General features: G+C 37.9%; 1 long non-coding RNA gene across 1 annotated transcript in view; it reads left to right on the top strand.

The window, feature by feature from the left end:
• LOC110256433 overlaps nt 1–12037 on the top strand; it is a 40821-nt gene extending 28784 nt beyond the window's left edge. The window contains exon 3 of the long non-coding RNA XR_002337930.1: nt 10740–12037. This is a non-coding gene — a long non-coding RNA (uncharacterized LOC110256433). The remainder of the gene's footprint in view (nt 1–10739) is intronic.

The raw sequence follows: 12616 nt of genomic DNA, 5'->3' as shown, positions 1-12616 counted from the left end.
ATGTGGATGTCTAGTTATTCAAGCACTGTTTGTTGAAAAGACTATCTTTGGGAGTGCCCTTCGTGGCTCAGCAGTTAACGAACCAACTAGGATCCATGAGGATGCAGGTTTGATCCCTGGCTTCACTCTGTGCGTTGGGGATCCAGCATTGCTGTGAGATGTAGTGTAGGTCGCAGACTCTGCTCAGATCCTGCATTGATGTGGCTGTAGTGTGGTGTAGGCCAATGGCTGTAGCTCGGATTCAGCCCCTAGCCTGGGAACTTCCATATGCTGCAGGTGTAACCCTAAAAAGCAAAAATAAATAAACAAATGAATACAAAGAAAAAAGGAAAAGACTATCTTTGCTCCATTACCTTTGCTCCTTTGTCAAAGACCAGTTGACTGTACATATTTGGATAGATTTCTAGACTCTATTCTGTTCCAATAGTCTATTTGGGTATTATTTTGCCAATATGACTGTCCTGATTATTAAAATTTTATAGTAAGTCTTGAAGTCAGGTAGTGTCAGAACTCCAATTTTGTTCTTCTCCTTCAGTATTGTGTTGGCTCTTCTGGGTCTTTTGCCTCTTTGTATACATTTTAAAATCAGTTTGTTGATATCCGCAAAATAACTTGCTGGTATTTCACTGAATCTATAGATTAAGTTGGGGAGAAGAGATGTCTTGACAATGTTGACTATTCTTCGAGTGTTAAACCAACCTTGCATGCTTGGGATAAACTTGTTATGATTAACTATCATTTTCATATATTGTTTAATTTAGTTAAAATTTGTTAATTTTTAATATTCATGTTCATAGGGGAATATTAGTTTGAAGTTTTCTTTCCTTTTAATGTGTTTTCCTAGGTTTGTTTCTGGAATAATGCTGACAATGCAAAATTTATTAAGTACTCCCTCCTCTTCAAGTATCTGGAGATATTTGTGTAGAATGGTACCATTCTTTATTAATTGGTAGAATTTCTCCATGAAGCAATTTGAAGCAATATTCTTTGGGGGGATGCTTCAAACAACTAGTCAAATTTCTTTAAGATAGAACACTATTCATTTTGTATCTCATTCTTCTTGAATGAGCTTTGGTAATTTGTAGCTTTGAAAGAAACTGTCCATTTAGTTTAAATTGCTTAATTTATTAGCCTAAAGTAATTTGTAATATTTAAAAATACTCTTTCAATACCTGTAGAATCAATTGTGATGTTCACCTCTCTGACTCCTGATACTGGTAATTTGATTTTCTCCCCACTCCCTCTTTTTTTTTTTTTCCCCATCATTCTGGCCAGAGATTTATATAATTTATTGAATTCACTTTCTTTATTGTTTTTCTGGGTTTTGTTTTTTATTTCCAGTTTCATCTTGATTATTTCCTTTATTTTTACTTACTTTTGGTTTAGTTTATTTCTCTTTCTCTAATTTCTTAAGGTGGAAGTTAAGGCTATTGATTTGCAACCTTTTCCTTTTCTAATATGTGCAGTTTATGATATGTATTTTTCTATAATCATGCTTTTAGGTGCATCCTGCAAATTTTTGTCATGTTCTTATTTTTATTTAGTATAAAAATAAAGTATTTTTATACTTTATTTCCCTTTTCATTTATTCTTGGACCTAAGGTTTATTTAGAAGTGTGTTACTTCATTTTCAAATATTTGGGTATTTTCTAGATATCTTTATGTAGTCAATTTCTAATTTAATTCTTTTGTAATCAGAGAACATGCTTTGTAAGTCATCAGTCCTTTTAAATTAATTAAAATTTATGTAACAGTCCAACATATGGTCTATCTTGGTAACTTAATTTTGCAAGGAGAATAATGTGAGCTACTGCAACTAATGTTTTGTCTTTGTTTTCTTCTTTTTCTGTTCCCACAAAATGAAAATAAGGAAAATATTTAGATTTATTTTTATTCTTATATTTATTTAACATACTTAAAAATCACTTTGTTATGACATGATCCTTTTTTCTTTCTAAAAGCTATTTTGGATTATACTATCCTCAAGATACTCGATAATATTTTTGAGTTACAATATCTTGTCTGTGTTAAAATTTGCCTATGTGCTTTCTTTTTTCTTTTTTTTTTTATGCTGCACCCATGGCATATGGAAGTTCCCAGGCCAGGGATTTAATCTGAGCAGCAGCTGCAACCTATGCCATAGCTGCAGCAATGCCAGATCCTTTAACCCACTGTGCTGGGCCAGGAATTGAACCCTCACCTCCACAGTGACCCAAGCCACTGCAGTCGGATTTTTTTTTCTTTTTTTTTTTTTTTTTTTTTGTCTTTTTGCTATTTCTTTGGGCCGCTCCCGCAGCATATAGAGGTTCCCAGGCTAGGGGTCGAATCGGAGCTGTAGCCACTGGCCTGCACCAGAGCCACAGCAACGCGGGATCCGAGCCGCGTCTGCAACCTACACCACAGCTCATGGCAACGCCGGATCGTTAACCCACTGAGCAAGGCCAGGGACCGAACCCGCAACCTCATGGTTCGTAGTCGGATTAGTTAACCACTGCACCACGACGGGAACTCCTGCAGTCGGATTTTTAACCCACAGTGCCACAGCAGAAATTCTGTGCTTTCTTTTTGAAGCTTGATGCCACACTTGCTTTTATACAATTTTATGTTGGGTCCTTAGTGCTACATGATCTTTTTTTAGAAATATAATTCATGTACGGTGTGATTCAGTTAATAATCCCTTCAACTCTGTAACAAACATATTTAGTTAAAAATATTAACCTGATGTTATTTTTTAAAGCCAAACCATTATTTTAAAAAATTTCTGGAGTTCCCATTGTGGCTCAGTGGTTAACGAATCCACCTAGGAACCACGAGGTTGCAGGTTCAATCCCTGGCCTTGCTCAGTGGATTAAGGATCCAGCATTGCTGTGAGCTGCGGTGTAGGTTGCAGATGCAGCTTAGATCTGGTGTTACTGTGGCTCTGGCATAGGCCAGCGGCTACAGCTCCTATTCGACCCCTAACCTGGGAACCTCCATATGCCGCCCTAGAGAGTGGCCCTAGAAAAGGAAAAAAGAAAAAAAAAAATTTCCTTCATATATCCTGCTTCACTGATATTTAACTTTCCCAAGATTAACATAATTTTATTTCTTCAAAAGGAATGTAATTGAATAGATTTTAGATGTCATATGAGGACTATTTTAACGAATATTTTTATGGGTGTCTGTTTTTGGCTTGAATTATTTTTAAATGCTAATAATATAACTTACCAAGAAGTTTTTAAAACAAATATAGCCCTGTCAGTCCAGGGGATTTTTTTGTGTGTGTGCTGGCGAAGCTGTATACATAAAGATTTGGTGGGGGGAAAAAAGCATGCAAATATTACAAGCTTTATTGAAATAAAGCTTTTATATGAATTTAAGTTAAGCCTATTGTTATTCTTCATTGTCTATCGAGAGCCCATATCTTTGATATCTGATATTCATGAGTCTTTTCTTCTGAATCAGTGCTAATAAAACTACCACCAGCCAGGTGTGCATGAATACAATTCTATAGATGTGTGTGAATATATATTACTTATAAAAACACAAAGACAAGATTCAAAGTTTAAAGGGTGCTTCCTTCATTTTTGAAAGCAAGAGTGAGTCATGCTTTTGATTTTATCTCTAGGATCCAGAGAATTGCTGGAGGCAAGACTCTAAGAAAAGAAGAAAAGCTTCCTCAAAAAGTTTTACATACTCTATTCCTATTTTTCTTTTCTCATGCTTTTAGTTCATGCAACAGCCAAAACTTTCTATGGCATTTGAAAACTAATATCACTGAAACATTTGAACATATAGTATTATTTTAGTATCCTTTATCTCCACATTAGAGAAATAAAGGGATGGAATCAATTACGTTAGGTTGCTCTTAGAAAGGGCCCCATGCAATAGAAATGGTATCTTAAATCCCATAAAATTAAAATGACCAGAGAAAATTTTTTCATGTATCTACAACTTCTAAAAATTATAGAAGTGATATGCTTTCATTATAACTAAGCAAAATACAGCAACTATTTTCTATAAGTACATCATTAGAGATGACTATTGTTAATATTTTGTAATTTTTGCAAATTGTTATAGACAGATGCAACCATTTATTTAAGTGGTTAAATCTGGAAAAGCCAACTAAATTTACCAAATTCCCACATTTTCATTATTCCCCTTTATCTGACACATTACATCCAATTATTAGCAAAGATCGTTCCTGTTATCTTTTTTTTTTTTTTTTTTTGGCCATGCTCATGGCATGCAGAAGTTCTGGGGCCAGGAATGAAACCTGCGCCATAGCAGTGACCCGAGCCAAGGCAGTAATGATGCTGGATCCTTAACCACTAGGCTACCAGGGAACTCTTGCTTCTACCTTTTAACTATATCTAGTACCCAACCAATTCCCACTATCATAGTCTAAATCATTGTCATCTAATCAATAATAAAATAGCCTTCTAGCTGACCTCTCTCATTCTTTTAAAAGTATAGCTGATTTACAATCAAATTGTGCCAATTTATGCTGTACAGCAAAGTGACCCAGTCATACATACATATGTATACATTCCCTTTCTTATATTCTCCTCCATCATGATCCATCCCAAGAGAATGAATATAGTTCCCTGTGCTGTATAGGAGGAACTCATCTCTTTCATTCGTGACTTTTGCAGACTGTTCTCCACATAAGAAGAAATAGATCATTTTAAAACATAAGTCACATGACTCTTCGGATTTCCTCCTTCAAATGACTTTTATCTAACTCAGAATAAAGACAACATTTCAGTTGGAGAGCTTGCATGATTAAGCCATTTCCATGACTTCTGATAGATCTATCTCCTTACTTACTCCATTCAAACTGCAAAGCCTTGACTTTTATTAAAAAATACTATGCTTGGTTCTGCTGAGGTAGCTGTTCTTGGGCTACTCCCTCTCTGTGAAGCGATCTTTGCTCAGAGGCACACATGGCTGGGTACTTCACTTTCTTCAGGTCTCTGCTGTAACGTCCTGTATCAGAGAGGCTTCCTAGGATCACCCCGAATAAACTAGGACTCCCCATTCTCCTTGCCATGCTCCGTTGCATTTATCACTACCTGATTGTGTGTATCTCCTTGTTTTTGTTTGTCTCTTCCTTTTGTCCTATTCACTTTTGCTTTTCTGTACTTGGAACATTGTCTGGCACATACTGAGCACTCAGAAATTATTATTATTTTATTATTATTGTTTGCATTTTGCACCTGCGGTATGTGGAAGTTCCCAGGCTAGGGGTTGTATGGGACTACAGCTGCTGGCCTACACCTTAGCCACAGTAACGTGGGATCTGAGCCACATCTGTGACCTACACCACAGTTCACATCAACGCCAGCTCTGCCACCCAGTGAGCGAGGCCAGGGATCGAACCCCCATCCTCACGGATATTAGTCAGGTTTGTTTCCACTGTGCCAAAACGGGAACTCCTCAGAAATTATTTGTTGAGTAAATTGAACTATCATAGATAAAATGACTATATATTCTGGCTTTGATAGTGTGGAGACATTTATAAGAAAAGAAGCAATGGAATGTTTTAATCAGAACTATCCCAGAACTCCTGGGAGTTCCATCACCAGAAAAAGAACCAATCTGAGACTTAGAAAAGTTGGCTAAAATTCAGCTATCTGGATTACGGAATGTATTTTCTTGTACAAACAATCTAAGAAAGGCAATCAGATTAGAAGCCAAGACACCAAATTCCTATTTATAACGCATATTATAACTGAAAGAGTGTGGTAGTTCTGAGCACCTCTCTACCCCCAGCCCCAAGTTCCACAGGGTTCTTGAATTATATCCCACAGCTTTTCTGGGACCTGGATTCCCTTGAAACCTGAGTAGAGTAGTGTTAGGGTTTTAGGGCTTGAAAAAAGGTCACTTGATTGAAGAATGTCTAAATGACCTAGCAAGAAAGGTTTATTAGTCTACTCAGGCTGCCATAACAAAATAGCATAGATGGAGGGGTTTAAACAACAGAAATTAATTTTCTTAAAAAAAAAAAGAAATTAATTTACTTACAGTTCGGGAGGCTGAAAGTCCAAGATTACAGTGCCAGCAATGGTTGGTGCTCATGATGCCTCTCTTCTTGATTTGCAGGGGGCCACCGTGTCACTGTGTCCTCATGTGGCTTATTCTCTGTGCTCTCACAGAGTGATAAAGATTTCTGGTGTCTCTTCCTTTTCGTAGAGGGACATCAAGCCTATTAGAATGAATTTTACTCTTTCAGCCTCACTTAGCCTTTACTACCTAATCCTTCACAGAGGATTACAGCTTTAATTTATGAATTTTTTTGGGGGGGAGGGGGAGACACAGTTCAGTCTACAGCAAAAGGCTTTTGCCCGAGAGCGTGAGGAGGGGTCTGAGAAAGCAACCCCACAGCCGGGGACAGGGAAATGGTCTGTCTGCGTGCCTGCAGCAGATGGGCATCTTGTGCTCGGAGCCTTAGGAGATGTAGGGTAAATCTCCTGCCACCTGTGCTTATTTCCCCAGACATTTCCAATCTAAGCAGCTGCTGTTTATCATCCCTCCCTCCCCTCAGCTGGCAAATCTTGACAACAAGCACAGGCTGTTTACTGTGTGCTTGGGAACAATCTAAGCCTGCAAATCTTCTCAAGGTGTAGTTTCCTCAGGCTACCAACATCAGAACTGCCCAGGGGAGAATGCTGGAAATGTGCATCAGAGAGCTAGTTCAGACCTACTGAATCTAAATTTCTAGGGCTGGGGCCCTACAACCGGGACGCATAACAATTATCCCTGGTATCACCAAAGCGTTTTGGACAATTGGCTATTTTTCTGTAGTGCTATTTTAATTGTCTTCCTCCTTTCCCCCCCTTCTTTCTTTCTTCCTGTCTCCATTGCCTCCTTCGTTCATTTTTTCCCTCCACTTTAAGTCCCAGGCCAAGCCTTTAAAATATACATATTTCAGTGGAAAAATAACTTAGTATTCTGTTTATTAACACATCCTCAGTAACTGTCAGAGTAAAAGAAAGTGAATACACTGAAGCAGTGTGGGGTGATGCTGAGCAGCTGGCGAAAGGAAGGGTAAACATACTTTAAAAGATAAAATCTCTGGAGAAAAAATGGTGATCAAGAATGGGGCAGGATTTTTGTCAGAAGATGCTAGCCTCTCCCCTAGTTAAAAAATAGGTAGTTCCTTTATTGGAAAGAGAGTAAAAAAGCTTGGAAAGGAAAGATGGAACATTTTGGTGTGTGTTTCATTTGTCCGATTTTTTTCTAGTTCCTGTTTGTGTTTAGAAGGCTTTAGGCAGCAGGACCCTCTAGAGAGGCAGTAGCCTCCAGCTGGCTTGTATGCAGGATTTCTGTTTGTAGATAAAGAGTTCCTTATTCTCAAGAGGTTCAGATCAGTTGCTTAGAAGGAACATTTTTTTTTCTTTGCCCTAGGGCTGGTGGTACCAAGCATCATAGATAAAGCAAGTAACACTTTCCAGCCAAGAAGAGAAAATTGGGTTTGGAAAAGCATTCTAATCAGTTTAAGTGAGCCCCTCTGATTGCTAGAATTCCGAGATATCGTGTGTGATTTTAAAACAGATCATCTGTTTGACAGGCCCTTTACATTTTGCATTATTGCACAAAGGCTTTTTGATGTATGGATTTTATCCAAGCCCTTTAAGTGTAATTTGGAAAATGGGATGAGGCAAGGGCAGAGGCAATATCTCTGCTCTTTTTCTTTGACCCAGAAAGAAACACAATTTTAAGTGATTTGGTTATCTAAGGGAGCTTCTCTTGCCCTGTCACCTAGCTTTTGTGACCTCAATCCCACTTATTAAGCACAGCCCAGGCAGCCTGTCTAACTGCTGTCAGCTTACGGTTTATCCCAGGAGATTCATTACAAAGAGCCAAGGATCATGTATAACTGGCTAAGAGTAAACCCAGGCAAACTATAATTACACAGCTGGGGTCAAGGGAGAATTATGGATAGAGGGACATTGCTCCAGGTCTCCCAGGCTTCCCAGGTCACTGCTGCAGGGGATTCAAGCCTTCCAGTGACTCTTGGCATCACCTTCAATTGGTCTGTTTTTCTGAACTGATTTCTCCCTAATCCAGTGTGTAGTATATGTTGCCATTTGAGTAATCTTTCTAAAGAATTGTTCCACTTCATGGCCCTCTTCTTGCCTAGAAACTGAATTCCTGACATCTTTTCAGGCATCTCTGACTCTCTGAAAACTGATTCTTAAAAACATGGTTCACAGACCAAGAGCATCAGCCTTACCTGGTATTTGTTAGCAAGACAAATTCCCAGACCTCATCTCAATCATACAGAATCAGAAACTCTGGGGATGGGTTCCACTGAGTGCTATAAAGTTCCAGGTGATTCCAATATGCTAAAGTTTCAGAAGCACTGCTCTAAACCCTAACAACTCTCCTTTCCAAACTTAATCATATTTCACTTCCTCTCCACTTACAAATTTGACTATCCCTTGTTCTCTGAACAACCTCCAAATTTTGTTACACCCTTATCTGTTTATGGCAGTTCCTTTAACTGGAATAAAAACTTGAACCTTACCAATACTTTAAGTTCCAGCTCAAATGTCTTTCCCCATGATTTTCCAACTTCTGCATTATTGACATTTAGTACTGAAGATAATTCACTGTTGTGAATTATCCTGTGCATTCTAGGGTGTTCTGTAGCACCCCTGGTCTCTACCCACTAGACGCCAGTGGTGCCCCTAGCTGTGACAACCAGAAATGGACCCAGACATTGTCAAATGTTGACCAGGGGAAAACTCTCCCTTGGTTGAGTACCAGTGCTCTGCCATTCCATCATTTCCCACATGTCCCAAAGCCAGATTAAGTCTCTTCGTTCACTGTACTCCCAGAGAAATTGGGTTCTTAGTATTTTGCTAAATCAAAATCAGAAATATTTTGATATTTATATATATACATGCCTTCTATAAACTCTAAAATGATATGAATATATAAGAAATGGACATAATCTTTTGTGATGCAACTCTATAATGCCATTTGTTCATTCATTATTCAGTAAAAAAAACAGCACTTACATGTTCCAGTTGCCACAAAATTTGGCATGATTATGTTCCCTAGAGTAGAATGGATAGATTGGGAGTAATTATAAACTGTTACTCAACCTTCTTTTACTATGATACAGATGCTGCTGGGATTGGAAATGAATCTATCACATATTTGGAAGATGAAAACCAGTCAAATGGGCAGACTACAGTGGCTGGGGCATAAAGCATTGTCATGGTTAATTTTATATGTTAACTTGGTCCTAAAAACATGTATTTTGGGATGAGATTAAACATATATATTTTTGGATGAGTTCACCTTTAAATTAGTGTACTTTGAGTAAGCAGGTTGCCCTCCCTAAAGAGAGTGGGCCTTATCCAATCAGTTGATGGTCCAAATAGAGCAAAAAGATTGGCCTCCTCAAATAAGAGGGAATTTTCCAGAAAATTGCCTTCAGAATGGAACTGAACTATCAGCTCTCCTAGATCTCTAGACTGCTGGCCTTTTGATTTCATCTGCTCCTCTGGGTCTTCAATCTGCAGGCCCACACTGTAGGTTTTGGACTTGCTAGCCTTCATAATCATATGAGTGATTACAATAAATCTCTGTCTATGTCTATGATTATATATATTATATACATAATATATATTATCTGTTTTATATGTATATGTATGTACACACACATACAATATACACATATGCTGTATATATAATATAGTAATATATAGGTTCTATTTCTCTGGAGAATCCTAATACAGAAACCCAAGGAAAGTTGGTAACTGAAACTGACAGAAAGTACAAAAAGGCCCAATACTAATTGAAGGATGAAATTCTGTTGAGAGGCTGGTGGGATATATTCATAAGAATTTCAGAAACAGGAGTCTTTTAGAAATCCAGGCAGTTAACTGATATCACAGAAATCTTTCGTCAGGTAAGAATTCCCTCAACCCTCTATCATGAGTAAAGAAGCTGGCAAACAATGTATAACCCTAAAGATTTGTCAGGATAGTAACTTGGATCAGGAAACACATGTTGGATTGAGGCTTGGGTCCATGAAGAACAAGGTAAGTAATGAGTGAAAGAACATTTTAAAATTATATGATATGGTATGTCATAATTATTAAAATAATTGCCAAGTAATACTCCTAAGAGTGACTTACAGAGTAGATACAGGAGTCAGAGAATCATAGAACTAAATTAACACATGCTGACTTGGTATATGATGATTTATCAGTGGGAGTCAACATTCTTTTTCAGAGGAGACAATAATTAGCTGCTAACTTCCTATTTACCTCATTGAAAATATCTTTGTAATTTCTAAAAGCCCTGCTGGGAAAGCTCTCTTTTTTAGGAAAACCCAAATTTTTGTTTGCTCAAAATGCTTTATGCAATTAATGTATACTAATTATTGATTTAAAAGGAAAAGATCAGCCTCTGTATGCTAGCTTAAAATATTCTTAAGGATCAGTGTTAATACCATAAAACTCAATTATAAGTAAGTATATTGAACTCAGTTCATAAAGATATTGATCTCTTGAGAACTTTGAACTATTAACAACATGTTCTGAAGTAGTCCTTTTATTTGTAACAAGAAATTATTTCCAGTCCCACAATGCTTTCTGTGTTCACAGTGACATCAACAGAATACCAATGGACTCACCTGTTCTATTTGATGCCACTTTCCTTGGGCTCTATCTATTTTGTCACCTTCCTCTTTAAATAGTTAAGGGGTGTTATCACCATCACTTTTTCTGTCATCACAGAACTTAAGAGAGTGGTTCCCAGACTGAAAAAGAAAAAAAGACTATGGAAGCATGATATAAATACAGATTCCTGAGCCATATCCTCCTCAAGATTCTGATTTGGTAGGTCTGGAATGGGCCCAGGGATTTGCATTTTCACCAATCACATTAAATAATTCCAATGTAGGAGGATGGTGAATCATGGTTTGAGTCATTAATATAACCAATAGTCCCAGTTCCTACTATACTAATAAAATGCAGTGGACAATAGGTGTTAAAGGTTTTGGTATAAACCTGTAGATAATAAAATGACTGCAAAAGGGAAAACAACTTATTTTAACCACTAAATTTACTGCTCAGTTTCTTCCCTCCTCCTCTAAGACACTCCTTCTTTTTCTTCTCTTTTTTCTTTCAGAAACTCCCAAAGCTATAGGCATTTGGGAAGCCTGAATTCAGTAGTCAAAGAAGATGCCACCATTTCAATTATTTTCAACTATCAGTTTGATCATTAGGTTTTGGTATCAATGAATATTTAACCAAATTTGACACCAAAACATATCTTTGAATTATTAATTAAGTAAAGGGACAGGTAAAATTCCCAACTTTCAGAAAAAGTAGCATCTCATATATTTCATTTTCAACTTGCTTGACACTTTGCAAGGAATATTTGTATATCACTGTGGCACAAATTTAACAAGCTTAAGCTTAATGAGTGTGAGGAAAATATTTCAGTGTGCAAGCCAGAATGATCACTTGTCGGAAAAGAGGAAGAGGATTCCTGAAAGTTCTGTGCTCCAAAATATGAATGTGGTACAAGGCCAAAGAATGAATAACACTTCCAAGAAAAACAATTAGCAGCAGGCAAAGTCAGGAAGGCATTAGAAAGGAAAAAAATCAAATACAGAAACGTGTAGCTGACTGAGGAACTTTGAGGACCATTTGTACCCTATTGAAAAATATATGTAGATCTGATGAGTACTTTCAAGCAAAATCATTATTTCACTGGGCGTAGAGAATATGGTGGGTACTGATAGGAGGGAGAAAGTGTTGGTTTATAAGAACAATAAAAATGGTCTGTGTATTAGTTTCCTAGGGCTGCTGTAATGGCACAGCACAAACTGAGTGGCTTAAATAAGATATTATTTTCTCCAGTTCTGGAGGCTTGAAATCATGACAAAGGTGTTGGCAGGGTTAGTTTTGTCTGAGTCCCCTTTCATTGGCATATGGATGACCATCTTCTCCTGTGTCTTCACAGTGTGTCTGCATTTAAAAAGCATTTGAGGAGTTCCCTTCGTGGCGCAGTGGTTAACGAATCCGACTAGGAACCATGAGGTTGCGGGTTCGGTCCCTGCCCTTGCTCAGTGGGTTAACGATCCGGCGTTGCCGTGAGCTGTGGTGTAGGTTGCAGACGCGGCTCGGATCCCGCGTTGCTGTGGCTCTGGCGTAGGCTGGTGGCTACAGCTCCGATTCAACCCCTAGCCTGGGAATCTCCATATGCCGCCGGAGCGGCCCAAGAAATAGCAACAACAACAACAACAAAAAGACAAAAAAAAAAAAAAATAAATAAACAGCATTTGACAAAGTCCAACATCCATTCATGATCAAAACTCTTACTAAAGTGGGTATAGAGGGAACATTCCTTAACATAATCAAAGCCATTTATGACAAACCCACAGCAAATATAATACTCAATGGAGAAAAGCTGAAAGCCTTCCCACTAAAATCTGGAACAAGACAAGGATGCCCACTCTCACCACTGTTACCCAACATAGTACTGGAAGTCCTAGCCACAGCAATCAGACAAACAAAAGAAATGAAAGGCATCCACATAGGAAGAGAAGAGGTAAAACTGCCACTGTATGCAGATGACATGATACTATACATAAAAAGCGCTAAGG

This window comes from Sus scrofa, chromosome 13 (genome assembly GCF_000003025.6).
Source record: "Sus scrofa isolate TJ Tabasco breed Duroc chromosome 13, Sscrofa11.1, whole genome shotgun sequence".
NCBI classification, from domain to species: Eukaryota; Metazoa; Chordata; class Mammalia; order Artiodactyla; family Suidae; genus Sus; species Sus scrofa.
The sequence above is the reverse complement of the archived record's forward strand: the minus strand, read 5'-3'. Positions and strand labels throughout refer to the sequence as shown.